This window comes from Salvia miltiorrhiza, chromosome 6, assembly GCF_028751815.1.
Source record: "Salvia miltiorrhiza cultivar Shanhuang (shh) chromosome 6, IMPLAD_Smil_shh, whole genome shotgun sequence".
Lineage (NCBI taxonomy): Eukaryota > Viridiplantae > Streptophyta > Magnoliopsida > Lamiales > Lamiaceae > Salvia > Salvia miltiorrhiza.
The window spans coordinates 40,999,030-41,017,353 of NC_080392.1; the positions used below are offsets into that span (position 1 = coordinate 40,999,030).

The 18,324-nt window shown below is 37.2% G+C and overlaps 1 long non-coding RNA gene across 2 annotated transcripts; it reads right to left on the reverse strand.

Moving 5' to 3' along the window:
• Window positions 1–11,858: 11,858 nt before the first annotated feature.
• On the reverse strand, window positions 11,859–16,727 carry LOC130989570 (uncharacterized). Of its 2 annotated transcripts, XR_009090693.1 has the most exons (3): window positions 16,106–16,727; window positions 15,001–15,074; window positions 11,859–14,645 (listed from the first exon to the last, which is right to left on the reverse strand). It is a non-coding gene; the product is annotated as an uncharacterized LOC130989570 (long non-coding RNA). The 2 variants fall into 2 exon arrangements; XR_009090692.1 differs by having other exon boundaries at window positions 11,859–15,074.
• Between the last annotated feature and the right edge of the window lie 1,597 nt (window positions 16,728–18,324).

The window sequence follows — 18,324 nt, forward strand, 5'->3', positions numbered from 1 at the left end:
TATGTTTGGCTTTTTGAAGGGATATTGCTGTAATGGTATTCTGGATCATACACTAATCAATTGGAGTACTTCATATTTTTGCTCTCCAGCTTTTATCTTTTGTTTAAGAAAGTTGCCCGTGTCCGTGTGTTAGCCGAAGATCTGCATTTTCTTCCTGAAATAGTTTGTCAATTGTTTAGTGTCTTTAATTTCAATTTCAGATCCTCTGATATGTAGCTGTGTTTTATCTTCTGTTGCAGTAGTAAATGAACAGAACATTCTGTGACAATTTTGGGATTTAAACTTCAACTAATGGTGTTGGAAACTTGGAGAATGTATAAGGAAAGTTAAATCTTATACCAAGTTTAGTTAACAAAGATAATAGAAAAATATATTGGATGAAAATAATTTCAATCTCGGTGTTCATCTTCTTCACATACGTTGATTAATAGTTAAATGATTGTTCTTGAGAATTCCATCAAACAATATTGTGTTGTCCTTCACGTGCTAATTCCAATATACAAACCACTTCATCTACAGATATTGTTCTTGTATTCTCTGTGGTTCTCTCCGTGTGTTATTATGTTTCTTGTTGCTTATGGGTTGGAATTTTAAACTTGAATATAGCGATACATGATATTGGTATTATTCTTATTATGATTTGAGATTTGAACATTATTAGCAGTCATATTGTGGATTATTTCTCAACTCTTTTCCAGGAAGAAGATCATGATGATTTGGAGATGGCTGCGATTGAGGGGGTTATTGATCCGGTGGTGGACGATTTGCATAATGGGATGCTGACTAGGGTCCCTAATGAAGACGAGATCACTGCTGCGGTTTTCGGCATGGAGGCAAGCAGTTCGCCCGGTCCGGATGGCTTTACGGGGAAATTCTTTCAAACTTGTTGGAGTGTGATAAAGGCTGATATTTGGTATGCGGTTCAAACATTTTTTAGAAAATCCTATCTTCCCACTGGCTGTAATGCTAGTGTCATGGTGCTTTTACCTAAAAAGGAAGCGGTCAATTCGGTGTTGGATCTCCGTCCTATTGTCCTCTCTAATTTCTTTTACAAGATCATTCCCAAGATCTTAGCAACTCGTCTTAGCACGGTGGCGGCAACGTATGTGACGAAGAATCAATTTGGTTTTATTAGTGGACGCTCTATTCACGACTGCATCATGCTCGGGTCGGAGGGGATTAACTGCATGAAAAGGACATCTGGTGGACAAAATATGGCGTGCAAAATTGACATTAAAAAGGCTTTCGACACCCTCAGGTGGGACTTTCTTTTGGCTGTTCTGAAAGTTGGTGGTTTTGCTCATCAGTTTATATCTTGGGTTGAGGTCCTTCTTCGCTCGGCCAGGCTCTCCATCAGATATAATGGTGATACTCACGGGTATTTTGCTTGTTCTAGAGGCGTGAGGCAGGGAGATCCGCTGTCTCCTATCTTGTTTGGCATAGCGGAAGATGTGCTGAGTATGATGTTCCACAATTGCGTGATCTCTGGCCATCTTACGCCTATGAAGATGATTCGGGGTTGCCCCTTCCCCACTCATCTTCTTTATGCCGACGATATCTTAGTTTTTTGTCGGGCTTCGGTGGAAAATGCGAAAACCATTAAGAAAATCTTGGACTTCTATGGGGGTATGTCTGGTCAACTTTATAGTCCAGAGAAGTCTAACATTTTCTTCTATGATAAAGTCCCTACTGGTTTGCGTCGTGAGATTGAAAGGGAGATCAATTTCAAACGTGGTTCTCTTCCCTTCATGTATCTGGGTGTTCCGTTGTTCATTGGACGTATCCGTGCGTCACACGTCAGACAGATTCATGACCGGATTGTCCAGAAATTCTCTAAATGGCAGGGGACGGCATCTGTCGATGGCTGGAAGAGTTTGTCTGGTGACCTCGGTTATTCAAAGTTCCCTCACGCACTCTATGATGATTTACAGATGGCCGAAGTCGCTCCTCAAAGAGTTGGATTCGAAATGTCGTAACTTCATTTGGTCTGGGGATGCGGATAAACGACAGACTTGTACTGTCGCTTGGGCTAGGATGTGTGCTACTAAGGAGGAAGGTGGCCTTGGGATTCGCTCTTTTTCTACTATGAATAAAAGTTTTCTCATGAAACGAGCTTGGAGTGTTATTAAGGGGCAGGATTTCGGTTTCGACATCATGAGAACTCGTTATCTTAAAGCTTTTGGGTCTCCTAAAGTGGTGGTTGCTCCCTCCTCTGTTTGGATTGGGCTTAGAAGCGAAATTATGCCGCTTATACGGAATTCCTTTTGCGCTATTGGGAAGGGAGAGTTCACCAACTTCTGGACTGATGATTGGCTGGGATACAAGATTGTGGAGAAATGTGAGGTTCCGGGCTTCATGCACAATTTCTTGACTAACTCTGTTGCAGATTTTTACTTTGAAGGAATATGGCACTTCACGTAGTCTTTTTTAGATAACTTCCCGGATGTGGTATGTGATATTCTTCTTTTGCCGATGGGGGAGAGTGTGGATGTTCGTTATTGGAAGCCGTCTTTGCATGGGAATGTCACCTCTGCTTTAGCTTTTTCCCACCATTGCCATAAATTTCCCTGCGTCAGCTGGGGTAAGTGGATTTGGGAGAGTTATGTTCCGTCTCGCCGATCTCTGGTTTGTTGGCGTATTCTTCATAATCGGATGCCTACGTTTGATAGGCTTATTAGGCATGGTCTCATAATGCCTAATCACTGCGTGTTTTGCTTCAATAATTTCGAATCCATGGATCATATTTTTTGGACGTGTGATCGGATTAAACAAGTTTGGCGAGAATTCTTGGGTTGGTTTGATCAAACGTTGGATTTGGAGGCGCCGGACATTCACAGCCTCTTAGTCTTTGCTTGGAACAAAAATTTTAGCTCTCAAGTTGAGTGTTTCTGGAAGGCGGGGATTCTTACCTTGCTGTGGGTAATTTGGACTCATAGAAACAAGTGTATTTTTGAAGATAAGCCTTTTAATCCTAAGAGTATTCTGGCTTTTGTCAAATCTTCTTTTTCGGAGTTGGAAAGCAATTTCAAAAATCTTGGCCACATGAGTAACACTTGTTCTGATTTGCTTGTGCTTAGAAATATTGGAGTTAGGACGAGGGTGGCTCCTCCGCCTACTTTTGTTAATGTTTACTGGTGGCCTCCGACCAACAACTGGATTAAGGTGAATACTGACGGGTCTGCTTCTGGAGCACCGGGGCAAATTGCGGCAGGAGGGGTGTTTAGGGACAAATATTGTTCGGTGAAAGGTTGCTTTCATATCAAAGGCGGTCTCGGTTATGCCTTTGAAGCGGAACTTCTAGCGGTTATTACTGCCGTGCAGATTGCTAACGCTAGAGGTTGGAACCATTTGTGGATTGAGTCGGACTCTACTTACATAGTGCGGCTGCTGCACTCTCGTTCCTCGACGGTTCCTTGGAGGTTTGCAGCGGCGTGGTCGAATGTTTTGGACATTCTTAAGAGTTTCCAGGTTTATATCACACATATTTATAGAGAGGGAAACAAAGTAGCGGACATTCTTGCTCACAATTCTATGCCGGAAGGGTGGTGGCCGTTTGAAATTGATTCTATTAAAGATGCAGTTCGCAAGGACATTTCGACACATAGCCATCTTCGACGGGTGGTTTAATTCCTGTGGTTTCTCAACACCTGTTCTTAGAGGTTCTTTATCAGGCACTTGGTGGGTTGCTATTGCTGATTTCGATTTCAACGGTCTGTATGTCTATTTTCGCTGGATTTTGGAGAGAGGTTTGTTTGGGTCCTTCATTCGCTGCTTCTTATTCTTTTACGAGCACGGTAGCTGTTTTGGCTGGAGTTGGCTGGATTCGGTTTGCTCGGAGGAGTGGCGACAGATCCTCCTGTTTTTGTTTTGGTTGAAGTTTTTTGGGTTGTTCTCCTTTCGAGTGGGCATTTACTCTTACTTTTGGTTGATGGAGTTGTGGTCTTGGGCGCGTCATTGGCTTGTTTTGGTCGTTTCAAAGAAGTGGCGGCCGATTCTTTTACGTTCTCATGAGTTGTATCTTGGGGGGTCTTTCTTCATACAGTTGGGGGCCCTGGTTTGCTGCGGTTTTTCTGTTTGTTTGTTGGGGTTGGTGGGCTGCCCTCCGGCTCTTTTTCAGCTCTTGGGTGAGCTCAAGGCTGGGGCCGGAGATTTCGGCCTCTTCTGGTTGCTCCGCCGGCGGGACCGCTACTGATTGGCGTCGAGCTCTTGAGTGCGGTGAGTTTTGGTCGTTGATACACCGTATCTCGCTCTCTTTAGAGCATGGGCCTTTGGTTGGATCTGGCATGCAGCTTGTTGGTAGTTTGATGTTCTTTTTGTTTTCTAGCACGCGCTTGGGCTGGTTTTCCTTTTGGCACTTTCGCTGGTTTTTGTTTATGCTTTCTTTTTATCCTTTTTATTTTGGTTTTTGTTCTGTTACTGTGATGGGTAGCCGAGACAACCTAGGGACAATGGTTAGGCCGGAGTCTCTGAGGTGGTCTCACTCCGCTCCCTCGCAGCTTGTGTTTGCTTCCGTAGACGGGTACTCTTTTTCCTCAAGTTGAGGTTTTAATGAGGCCCGACCCTTAGTCTGCTTCTCTGTGCTTTCAAGGGTTTAGGTTTTTCGCTTTTCTTTTATAAAAATTTTTATTTTAATAATATTATGATTTGAGATTTGAGATACTGTGGGAGAAGAAAGCTCTGAATGAATTTCCTGATTACTGTAACGGTTGCTTGTGTTGCTATGAATTTTTAAGTAACACTTGTCTATACTATATTAAAAAGTCGAGATTTTAATTTGAAATCAATATCAAATTAATTTTAAAATTAAATGACAATTTTGTATTTATAATAAATTGAAGGTTTATAAACCACATGTATTTTTTTTTCTTATTTCTTTATCTTCTTTGTTTTTTTTCTCTTCCGAAATTGTGAAATAGTTATACTTTATTTAATGATTAAAATTTAAAAAAAATTATCTCTCATTTTTAAAAAATAAATCTATTTTCAATTCTTTTTTATTTTAATTTTTAATTTTTTTTGTCTTTTCATAATACCAATTTTATTACTATGAACTCTTATTTAATTTTTATTTTTTCAATATTCAATTCAAATATATTCAATTAAAATTAATTATTTATTATATTTATAAATATGATAATTGAGTTGATATCAACTTTATATAAATATAGAAATGTACGCATTGGATGGGGTGCAAATGCTAATTTAATCATTAATTTTGAAATATTGTCTTTCAATATATTTTACATTATCTTCATTAACTAAATTTTGCACAAAATTAAATTTTTTATGCATCTTTTAACACTGTTAAGTTAAAATCTCAAGATTATCACATGGCATTCATCGCGGTTAGCCGGTTACACTAGACCCAAGAGATTAACTAAATTTAATTCATACATATTATTCATAAGATTCTTATGTTCTACGTTATTATTTACTTTGGTCGTCAATGATCATAAATCTGTGAACATTGAGTGCAACTTGGATTGCTAAGAACTTGATTATATATATCTTTTGACATAAAAATCAAATCAAATTGTTGCGGCAAGTAAAAGGGCAAAATTATGATTATATATATAAAAAGACAAAAAAATATATATAACATAAATATAATAATTCATAAATTGGGCGGTAAATTTCATAAATATTGTTTCTTAATTAATTAACTAGTACGCTCGCCCGTGCAATGCTCGCCGTGTATCGAAATTGAACGATATTACTTTAAAAATCATCATGAGTATAAAATATAAAACATTTATGATTTAATCAATTCAAAACAAAAAATGTTTTTTATTAATTTATATATTATTTTATTTAAAATAGTATATAATAACAATATTATCAATTTAATAAATACAATATTAAATTTAATGAATATTATATATAATAATAATATTATTACAAAGAAATAATAATAATAATAATAATAATAATAATAATAATAATAATAATAATAATAATAATAATTGAAATTATTTTTATATAAACAAATTTTTGTGTATGTATAGTACATTATTATACAATATGTTTATGTAATTAATCAGTAATTAAGTTAAATGTCCTAGAAATTTAAAGCCCCAACTAAATTTGTCTCCATCATCCAATTCTACTCCTTTTTTCTAATTTTTGTAAGTATTAGGATTCAAATTGTAATTTCTAAAAATCTAATAAAGTGGTTTACATCTATTAAGTCATATCCAATCCACAAACTCAAACTCAAACTCCTTTTTTTGTAAGTATGGTGTCATATCAAATAATAATTTTACTCCAATCTAAAAACTCAAACTTAAACTCAAAAATATATTCTTTCACATGTTAACTTTTATACTTTTACAATAACACCTATATATTTTTCAATAATACACATTAGACCATCATAACCTTTTTAATTTAATGTTGTAATATGTCATGTACTGTTTATATTATTGTCATCATTTTAATTTAATATTTCAATATAATAATATAAACTTTATATTATAGTTATTGTTATTATTATTATTTTGATGTAGTAGTGAAATTTTGCAACGAACACTTTTATATAATTAATCAACATTTTTATAATCTACAGCCAATTTATATTTTATGATTAGTTGTATAATTAATATAATAAACTAAATAGATTATTTTTTATATTTTTTGATGGATGTGTAATATATATAAAAATGTGTGTGTATATTGATAATTAAATATGGGGTGATTTTAAACACAGCCCCCAATTTTTTCACTATAGCCTCTTATTTAAAAAAAATAATAAAATTAATTATGATTGTACTATTATACCCTTATAGCTTCTATTTTAAATCTGTAATAAATTATAAGTTATAAAAATTAATTTGAAAGTACATCACGTATCATCATCTCATTATTTATATAGCCCAACTCAAATACTTTTAAGTAATTCATTTATATAGCCCCAACTCAAAATTTAAGAACATCAAACATGAAGAAGAACATTAATATTTTCTTTAGAGTACGGTCTTCATTTCACCTGCATAAATTAATTTCTTCTTCTTGTTCCGTTAGGCAACAAATTCTCTTTTATGTCTTTCTCTTTGTCTAGCAGATCATGTTATGAAGATCAAATTTCTACGATGTTGAAATTCTGAAAATTCTCAATACTACCCATCACAAATATTTATAACTACGGGAGTCGAGAAGCATTCAATTTCCCAGCACCAACAACTTCTCAATGAGGTATATGCTCTTTGTTTCTCGGGTCTTGCAGAGGTTATCGCGCAACTTTAGCTGTGGAAATAAAGCACAAATATCAGAAATTCCACTTCCCTTGTTTCTAGTGTTTAACCTTTCTCGCAAATCCTCCATTCACGAAAGCTATAATATTCATCCCTAGGTGATTTGTCACTGCTTTAATTTGATAATTTTCTCTTCATTTTAAGTTGTAGATTTGAATTTGGATTTGGTCGTCCCTAAAACATGTTAATCTTTAATATGAAGCCTTAATTTTTTTCAACTTAGGTTCAAGTCATTTTGGTAATTGGTAGAGAATTTAAATGACGAAAGAAGAGAACCCATCATCACTGTGGCGAATCCTCTTAAAAAAAACGAATGAATATAACTAGTGATCATAGAAGAGGTTCCCTATTCTTAAGGCACATGAATTATGCAGTTCTGAATGTCTTGGTTAATAGAGTTATAATTCTGTTACAAGGATTTCTTCCCTCATTGTGAGGTCTTGCTTTTGTAATTTTGCCACTATTGGAAGTATTTAATCATTGTTTCTTGTATTATATTCTGAAGATGTTTCTTGCAATTTCTATTGTGTTCTTATGTACTAATGATTTCTTCCCTCACTAATGTTTCCTGCGACATTATCCAGCCTATGGAACATTCAAACTCTAGTTGTTGAGGGCTATACTGATGGAGTTATTAGGGGTTATTTATCAATATTTTAATATTAGATCAAGATGGGGGCTATGTGATTTATCTGTGAATTCATGTTATTAAAGATGGAGATTTATCAGTATTTTTAATATTAGATCAGGATGTGGCTATACGATTTATCTGTATTAGATCAGGATGGGGGACTATATGCTTTATCCGTGAAAAAACTATATGTAATGTACTTTCAAATTAATTTTTTAACTTATAATTTATTACAAATTTAAAATAGAGCTATAGGGGTAAAATAGTACAATTATAATTATTTTTATTATTATTTTTAAATAAGAGGCTATAGTGAAAAAATTGGGGGCTGTGTTTAAAATTACCCTTAAATATGCTTTAATTGTTCAAATCATCTTAATAGTAGTGAATTACCTTAACAGATTAAGCGCATGCCCAGCCCAGCCCAAATTTATTCAGCAAAATAGAAAATTAGGTTTAATTGTGTAGATACAGGTGCAGAGCGCCGGTTCTTCACTCACGTTTTTTTTTTCTTCTTCTCATTACTTTTCTTCTGCAAATCCACTTTTTATTCTTCTGTAAATCTTCTTCTTATGGTTTTTTTTTTCGAATTTATATGTATATGAAGATTTAAATTGCAATTTTATAAAAGTCATAAAGTGGAATATGTTTCTAAACGGTAAAAATGCAAATTTGCGTTGCGTTTTTTGTGTTCACCATAGGCAAAAAAAAATACCTGTTAGAGCAAAGATTCTATTATACGCCTGCTGTCCCTGAGTTCAATTGTAGTGACCCGCTCTTTTTATGTTATTTAAATATGGTATCACGATAATTAATATCGCATCTTTCAGTAAATAGAACCCAGTTGCCAGTTATATATGAATCCAGTTTATGATCCTGATTTTTTTTATGAGAGACGGAGTTATTATTTTAGCCTTATGCTTTGTGTCGCGTGAGTAAATCGCGATGAAGATTATTGAGCTATTCAATAATTATTATTTCCAAGTTATAACTGACTTAGCAAAGTCATGTTATTTATTAATCGATAAACAGAAGCAATTATATTTTATTAGTGCTACTAGAAGTCGATGAATTATTCCGACTGCAAAGCAGATTAAATCTACGAATTTAATTTAAGTTATATCACAGTTTATCAAGTTATCAGGCAAGGAAAAAGATATCAAGCAGATACAGAAATGCGATGATTGAAAATCGAAGCCAGTATTTTATTTACAGTTCACAAATTACTGTCTAGTTCCCAGCTTGGGGAAAATCGTTTAGTATATTACAAGGTTGGATTTACGTGGCCCACTTACTGCCTTTCACTCAAGTTGGCACAACAATCAAAGAATGAGAGAAGGCTTAAAAGTAGAGTGCTGGTTTTGACTATCCTAGGCTGAGTGTTTTCTACGCACTATCGCTAGGATTATGACACTTGTACACTAACTTTTTCCCAATTCTTTACAATCTTGGTTTTGACCCCTGCAAAATCTTTATTTATATAAAGAACCCCTTACTTTGCAAAAGGACACGAAAAATCCTAGTTTTAACTCTGAAAAAATTTTCTATAATTTTATAAATCTTATGCATCCCGCGCCTCGCCTAAAATGGTATCAGAGCGGGGTTTTTATAGAGGAATTATTTTATATTTATTTTATTTTATGATTAACCAATGTGGGAGGAGACTCCATAAAAATTTATATGGATCCGGACGAGTGTCCGAGATGTCTTGTATACAGGATTTCTCTCCAATCTTTGGAGAGAGACAACAGTCGCCTATTAGGCGAATTACGATGGTATTGGCGATCTCTCATGATCAACATTACCGAAGACGAGGAGACTGTTCGTGAGATTATTATGAACATCCAGGGATATCTTAATGCCCTATTGGCGAATGCCGAGGCCAGATCGGCAAACCGACGAGCCAGAGACAACCTCCATCAACAATATCATACTTGATGGAGCCCAAGGACAAGGCAGGAGTAGCTTATCCTAGCTACCAAAAGATCGAGCCAAGCTCTTCCGACAACGTCAACTTGCGGGAGATTCAGAGAACGGTGGAATATTATGGCGTCAAGCTATATGAACTACCGATGGAGATGAGCCGGATATCTATCAAACAAGAGGAAATCTTAATCCTTTTGCAAGATATCAAGAAGAAGGTGGAGGACATCGAGCGGCGAAAACCATGTTCCGGAAAAATTCGGAATAAATGGTCCAAAGACCCGACGTATCCACTACCACTCAATTCAGCACCCAAGGAATTGAAGCCGGAGGATATAATTCGACTTGTAAAAGGGAAACAACATGAATAACCTTGATCGAGTCGGATTAGAAGATCTACAAGAATTAGCAGAATCCTTTGCTAACCTCAATATGGTTGATCTAAAGATGAACCAAGAAGGAGAGATGCCCAAGCCTAAAGCTGAGCATCAACAAGCTGGGTATGGGGCTCAAGAAGATTCGAGCCGATATCAACGAACCAGGAGACGACGGCCTCAGATGCGGGATACCCCTGTAGGAAAGGTCACACTTGAACCAATCCATCCATACGGATTGATTCTCAACCTTGATGAAGCCAGTTTCAAAGATTGGGAAGGACTCATCGGCGAATGGGCTTCAGCAATGAAGGTTGTGATTGCCAGGATAGAATATGACAAGGAGGAATTTGTCAAAATCTTCGAGGCAAGTTTTGCCGGTATGGCAAAACAATTCTGGGATAAAGCTGAAACCAAGGAGAAGAATGAGCTGTTTGCCAAAACATCAGTTTATGAAATCCTTGAGGAAGCTACCGATCGGATTAAAGTCCATTTTCTTGGAATGGGTTTTTTCGAAGGATCGGCAGAAGAAAAGCGCAAAAAATATCGACAGGCACTTTACAATCTAAGATTGGTGGTGCTAGAGCCAAAAGCTCTCGATGAATTTCTGCACCTATATACCCTATATGTTCATATGGGGGTAGTTGATGATCAAACCGCCAAGGACCTCTTTTTCACAAAGTTTCCAAGTCCATGGAGGGAGATGCTCATCAACGAGTACGTATCACCAGGAGACTATCCTCTTAATAGTGCATCAAGAAGGATGTCATATGTCCACAGAAAGCTGTCCGAATGGTGTCAAAAGGCAGCCGGACAAGTAGCTGATGTCCTGATTCTAGGACGCAATTTCCTTGACCAATATCAACCATGGTCATGGAAAGCAAAAGGAATGGAGATCACAATCGGCGGAAGAAGGTTGACGATCCAACGACGAGTCCATTCTCGATATACATCTTTGTAGGGATGTTATACGAGAAATTCAAAGCAGAATATTTTGCTGCTTATGTGGATTCAGGAGCAGGAATCTGTACAGCAAAACGAGGAGTCTTTCCAGCAGAAGTTGAAGAAGAACTACCTCGAATTGCAGGAAGGGATTTCTCCAAAAAGATTTTGCTCCTATCAAAAGATTTAGAAATTGAGTTTCTGACTAAGGTTTGTTTTATCACATGAACCTTCGATGACGATGACGATGTGATGATGATAAATGAAGGTCCGAGCGAGACGAAGAAGTAAGTCGCCTGATTTCTTTCCAGGTTGAGCGAAGGACTTCAGGTGGGCATTATTTTTATATTACGTATATAGAGATCCCCTGCGTGTCGTAGGCCTCTTATACGATATTGAAGTGAATAATATGTTTTAACTGTTCAATTCCAATTTAATGAAAATTTTCAATGATGCATGATTGAGTTAAAATGATGCTTGAAACTAATTGACTTGCCGAGTTTTGTTAATAATGACTTGTGTGTTACCCTCTACTGATGAGACGAATTCGGTCCTGCCACAAGCGGGATATTGTGCACAGAGGTGACTGTGAGCCGTCTTCGGGTCGGTCGGTCACGGTACTTGAGAGGGAGGCCTACTTCTCAGTACCTTGATGATGATTAGTGGATGTGGTACATACTTAATGTGACACCCAAATCCATTTTAATTTTACATGAAAACGCACGCGGAAAATCATGATTATAAATAAATATTTAATAAGAAAAATAGTGAAATAAATATTTTATTAACAAAAATTACTTTACTAAATATAACATTTTTAAGAAAGACTGAATTCAAAATATTTGATTCGCCATTTGACCTTCCACGCGCCTCCGGCCTTTAAAACCTGAAAATGTTAAGTATGGGATGAGCATACAGGGTACACTCAGTGTGGGAACATGCAATCATTGTCCACGTTAATAAAATGAGAATCACATATGATCAATACATTCGTGACTGAAAGTCGCACGGTGGCATACCAAGGACCTTTCCGTCCTGGACCGATTGAGCCGGCCCCTGGCGACTGGTTGCAACCATAACTTTAACATGAAATCGCATTGTGGCATACCAAGGACTTTAATGTCCTGGACCCATTGAGCGGGCCCCTAGCGATATAATTTAATGCAACTCACATATGGTAAACACATAATATTAAAATGGACAAGAATTAACCACAGCATGTACTGAAATAAATCCCACACCTGAATTTTGAACTTGAACTTGAAAGTTAATTCTGATAATTCAAAGTAAAATCCATGTCTTAGTCGCGCCGCACCTAGTCAAATAAATTCAAATAATAACATATAAGGGCCTAAATATATTTGAAAAATATTTAAAATTAAGAAAATTTTATAAAACTTTCAAAATCGTTTGAAAAATAATTGGTCTAATAAATAATAAAAATGCATGCTTATTTTGGGTTTTAATAAAATCAGGTCCAATGTAATAATGAAAATTTAAAATATGAAGTCCATATGATATTTAAAAAGAGTCCAATCACTTAATAAAATTAAGCCCCATTAACCTAAGCCTAAACCCAAAGCCCATTTTCCTTTTTCCCTAATTTAAAAGTCTCACACACACACACGCCATACTTCACAAACTCACGCACCCTCTTCACTCCCTCTCTCTCAGCCGCTCACCCCACCCTTTCTGCGCCCTCCTGCCGCCGCCACCGGACGGCAGCGCCGTCCCCGGAGGCCGGCGGCTCCGCTTCCTTCCTCTCTCCTGTCCGACCGCAACGCCACCCCGCCGTCCCTGTATCAACAGAGGCGCGCCCAGCCGCCTCCCCTTCCAGTACTGCCGCCGCCGCCCTCTCTCCCTTTCCTCACCTCTAGTCTCCCTCTCACTCTCCCCCACCGCACCCAACAGCGGCGTCCACCCTTCTCCGGCGACCCTCGCCGCCAGCCACCACCCTCTCCTGCCCGGCATCACCTTCACCCTCCTCTCTCCCTCGTTTGGTCAATAGCAGCAGTCCTTCAGCAGCCCTCTCCCCGACCGGAACAGCCCAGCAGCGGTCAAGGCCACCGCGCCGCCGCCTCCGCCTCTCACATGCAGCGGCGGTCATGGCTCCGGCGAGCAACTCCTCACCCCAACTCATCCCAACTCCCTTATCAATCTAAGTTTCTAAATCTGAGTTTCTTTCTTGTAAAATTCAATGAATATGCATCTGCTGTTTAATAGTTTTCTAAAAGAAATAATTTTTCTAAAAGAGAAGAAGAATTCATGGGGGTTTGGTTTATGCAGAAAAATAGGATAGTTGATGTACTGAAATGGAATTACATAGCTATTAAAACTTAAAATTACCATTTGAAACTCTGCAGTGAGAAATAGCAGAATGAGTTCTATGGGGAAGAGAATCAGATGGAAAAGTCGGTGACTTGCTTCTAAATTGAGAGATGATAAAGTGGGGTTTAAATAGGATAAATTACTTGCTCTTCAAGAATTTGAAAGTGAAATATGTGGCTGAGTAATTGAACTTGCTGTTCAAGATTGAATATTTTCAAGATCAGGTTTAATCGATACATGAAAATATCAAAAATTTGTGGCTGAAGATTTTTAAGTAAAATCATGTGGCTGAAAAAGGAAAAGAGAAATTAAGTGGCTAAAGATGAAAATACGTATATGCTCAAAAGCAAGTGTCAGTAAAGTTAATGAATAAATATTGATGATTTACTAAATGTGATGGGCTCATATTTAATTCAAGCCCAATGAAACATAGATAAATAGATAAGGCCCAATTATGAAAATATTTATTTAGGCCCAATTTTGAGCATAAGAGTTTTTATTTGCTAAAGTTATAAATTATAACTTAAAATTATCTATCTAACTAGGGGCGCGACTAGATAAATTTACGAACTTGACTCATAGTTATATATATTAATAACCCGAAAATATAATAATTTTTCAAATAAAATTTGCAAAGGAAGTAAATGGTTTTGGGCTGTGACAAACCTACCCACTTAAAAAAATTTCGTCCTCGAAATTTAACAATTCATAGCTGCAATAATCTTCAACATAATAACATGAATACTGAACTTTCTCATAATAACTTGCATAATGAACTTGAACTTTCTGATAATACTTCAATCATTGCAGCAAAACAACATACTTTCAACGTAAATAATTTATACTCATCCCCTTGAAAACTTGTCAAATACTTTTACCTTGGAGTCGGAGCGCGCAGTGGTCGAATGACTTTCTCACACACGACTTTTAAAAATTTTATGAAATTTTTATTTTGCAGAGTCTACAGGAAAGTAGACCTGCTCTGATACCACCTTGTGACACCCAAATCCATTTTAATTTTACATGAAAACGCACGCGGAAAATCATGATTATAAATAAATATTTAATAAGAAAAATAGTGAAATAAATATTTTATTAACAAAAATTACTTTACTAAATATAACATTTTTAAGAAAGACTGAATTCAAAATATTTGATTCGCCATTTGACCTTCCACGCGCCTCCGGCCTTTAAAACCTGAAAATGTTAAGTATGGGATGAGCATACAGGGTACACTCAGTGTGGGAACATGCAATCATTGTCCACGTTAATAAAATGAGAATCACATATGATCAATACATTCGTGACTGAAAGTCGCACGGTGGCATACCAAGGACCTTTCCGTCCTGGACCGATTGAGCCGGCCCCTGGCGACTGGTTGCAACCATAACTTTAACATGAAATCGCATTGTGGCATACCAAGGACTTTAATGTCCTGGACCCATTGAGCGGGCCCCTAGCGATATAATTTAATGCAACTCACATATGGTAAACACATAATATTAAAATGGACAAGAATTAACCACAGCATGTACTGAAATAAATCCCACACCTGAATTTTGAACTTGAACTTGAAAGTTAATTCTGATAATTCAAAGTAAAATCCATGTCTTAGTCGCGCCGCACCTAGTCAAATAAATTCAAATAATAACATATAAGGGCCTAAATATATTTGAAAAATATTTAAAATTAAGAAAATTTTATAAAACTTTCAAAATCGTTTGAAAAATAATTGGTCTAATAAATAATAAAAATGCATGCTTATTTTGGGTTTTAATAAAATCAGGTCCAATGTAATAATGAAAATTTAAAATATGAAGTCCATATGATATTTAAAAAGAGTCCAATCACTTAATAAAATTAAGCCCCATTAACCTAAGCCTAAACCCAAAGCCCATTTTCCTTTTTCCCTAATTTAAAAGTCTCACACACACACACGCCATACTTCACAAACTCACGCACCCTCTTCACTCCCTCTCTCTCAGCCGCTCACCCCACCCTTTCTGCGCCCTCCTGCCGCCGCCACCGGACGGCAGCGCCGTCCCCGGAGGCCGGCGGCTCCGCTTCCTTCCTCTCTCCTGTCCGACCGCAACGCCACCCCGCCGTCCCTGTATCAACAGAGGCGCGCCCAGCCGCCTCCCCTTCCAGTACTGCCGCCGCCGCCCTCTCTCCCTTTCCTCACCTCTAGTCTCCCTCTCACTCTCCCCCACCGCACCCAACAGCGGCGTCCACCCTTCTCCGGCGACCCTCGCCGCCAGCCACCACCCTCTCCTGCCCGGCATCACCTTCACCCTCCTCTCTCCCTCGTTTGGTCAATAGCAGCAGTCCTTCAGCAGCCCTCTCCCCGACCGGAACAGCCCAGCAGCGGTCAAGGCCACCGCGCCGCCGCCTCCGCCTCTCACATGCAGCGGCGGTCATGGCTCCGGCGAGCAACTCCTCACCCCAACTCATCCCAACTCCCTTATCAATCTAAGTTTCTAAATCTGAGTTTCTTTCTTGTAAAATTCAATGAATATGCATCTGCTGTTTAATAGTTTTCTAAAAGAAATAATTTTTCTAAAAGAGAAGAAGAATTCATGGGGGTTTGGTTTATGCAGAAAAATAGGATAGTTGATGTACTGAAATGGAATTACATAGCTATTAAAACTTAAAATTACCATTTGAAACTCTGCAGTGAGAAATAGCAGAATGAGTTCTATGGGGAAGAGAATCAGATGGAAAAGTCGGTGACTTGCTTCTAAATTGAGAGATGATAAAGTGGGGTTTAAATAGGATAAATTACTTGCTCTTCAAGAATTTGAAAGTGAAATATGTGGCTGAGTAATTGAACTTGCTGTTCAAGATTGAATATTTTCAAGATCAGGTTTAATCGATACATGAAAATATCAAAAATTTGTGGCTGAAGATTTTTAAGTAAAATCATGTGGCTGAAAAAGGAAAAGAGAAATTAAGTGGCTAAAGATGAAAATACGTATATGCTCAAAAGCAAGTGTCAGTAAAGTTAATGAATAAATATTGATGATTTACTAAATGTGATGGGCTCATATTTAATTCAAGCCCAATGAAACATAGATAAATAGATAAGGCCCAATTATGAAAATATTTATTTAGGCCCAATTTTGAGCATAAGAGTTTTTATTTGCTAAAGTTATAAATTATAACTTAAAATTATCTATCTAACTAGGGGCGCGACTAGATAAATTTACGAACTTGACTCATAGTTATATATATTAATAACCCGAAAATATAATAATTTTTCAAATAAAATTTGCAAAGGAAGTAAATGGTTTTGGGCTGTGACACTTAATGAATGTTTAAACTGCGCAGTTACTTTATTGTGATGTTACGATTTGCAAATTTGCATGCACAGGTTCTTCTCTAACTAAACCCCTGTGTGTTGCTTAATGTGGCAAGTTCAATCTATAGCTCTAAGAGCAGCTTTTATTATTTTTCGGCGTATGTCCACTGAGTATTATGTACTCACGCCCTGCATGTATTTCTAAATGTGCAGGCTAAGCGAGGAGCGAGATTGGTCTGGTGCTGGTGGGGAAATTGTTTATCTAATGTATCTACTTTATCGCATTTCCATTTTGACGATAAAGTCTTGATGATTGGAATATTTTATTTTTCTTTTGAAATCAAACAATATACTCTCGGTTATGTGTCTTCATACATATAATCGATTCGCATTTTGCTGCGATACTCTGCATATTATGATTCCTTATGAAAAATGAACTATACCCGTTTTGTTTTTGTTCTTGAAATTCCTGATATTTATGGAGTTATGATGATGTTGACGTTTTTACCCCTGAAGTTGATTTATGATGATTCCCTTAGCACTTTTTCACGCGAGCTTCCGCTTGATCTTCGATCTATTCTTCTTGTCTTTTATTCTTTTAAAATAGTCGTATCGATACTCGGCCCACGCTATCACTAGCGTCGGGGATCGGGCTGCGACAGGGTGGTATCAGAGCAGGTCGTCTGCTCTGAGTCTATTGCTTGATTAAGATGAACCGTTGATTGCTTTTACCTTTTTAAATTGAGTACTAGCCTAATTTGAATTCTTAGGCTAGTTTGAGAGTCAATTCGAAATAAAACCGAGAGTCAGTTCGAAATAAAACCCCAGCACCCCATCTCCTCCGGCTTAACGAGATAAGAGGTTGATGTTGTTTCTTGTTGCTTCCCTGTTGAGAGCTGAGTTTGATTCACTAATGAGTTATGAATTGTTTTGATGGCGGAATTGTTTGAGGTGATGGATTCTGATATGAGGCAGTTGTTGTGGATTATGAGGAAAGATGTTGAGGCTAGTATAGCCGATGCCCCACCGTACCGAACGAGGATGAGTATATTAATGACGAGATATATATATCAAGTAAGTTTCATACCCCCTTTTTGAGAAACACAATGCTCTCTATTACAGGATGCAGAATTTAAAAGGAGTAATACATCGAAGGTTTAGAGATACGGAACCCTGTGAGGGCAACGCGCTTGGAGAATTCTTAGCACTCTACCACCGACGTCGAGGATGAGTCGAGTGACGATAGCATCTACCGACAGATCGACGAGTACGAGAGTCAGGAGTCTCGGGAGACGATGGCTAGTGATCACGTTTATCTCGTAGGCGCGTACATATGTATAGATGCATAGTTGATATATATATATATATATATATATATATATATAGATAGAGAAGCATAGTATAGTGTGTTTGAATAGATAGTATATATATCTATATATGCTTAGTGCTTATGATGCTTGTATAGCTAGAGCATCATTTTAGTATTAGGGCCTTTGTATATAAGACCCTACTTTTGTAAAATACCGCGAGAGAGAGGCAATTTTCCTTATATATATATATATATATACACACAGAGAT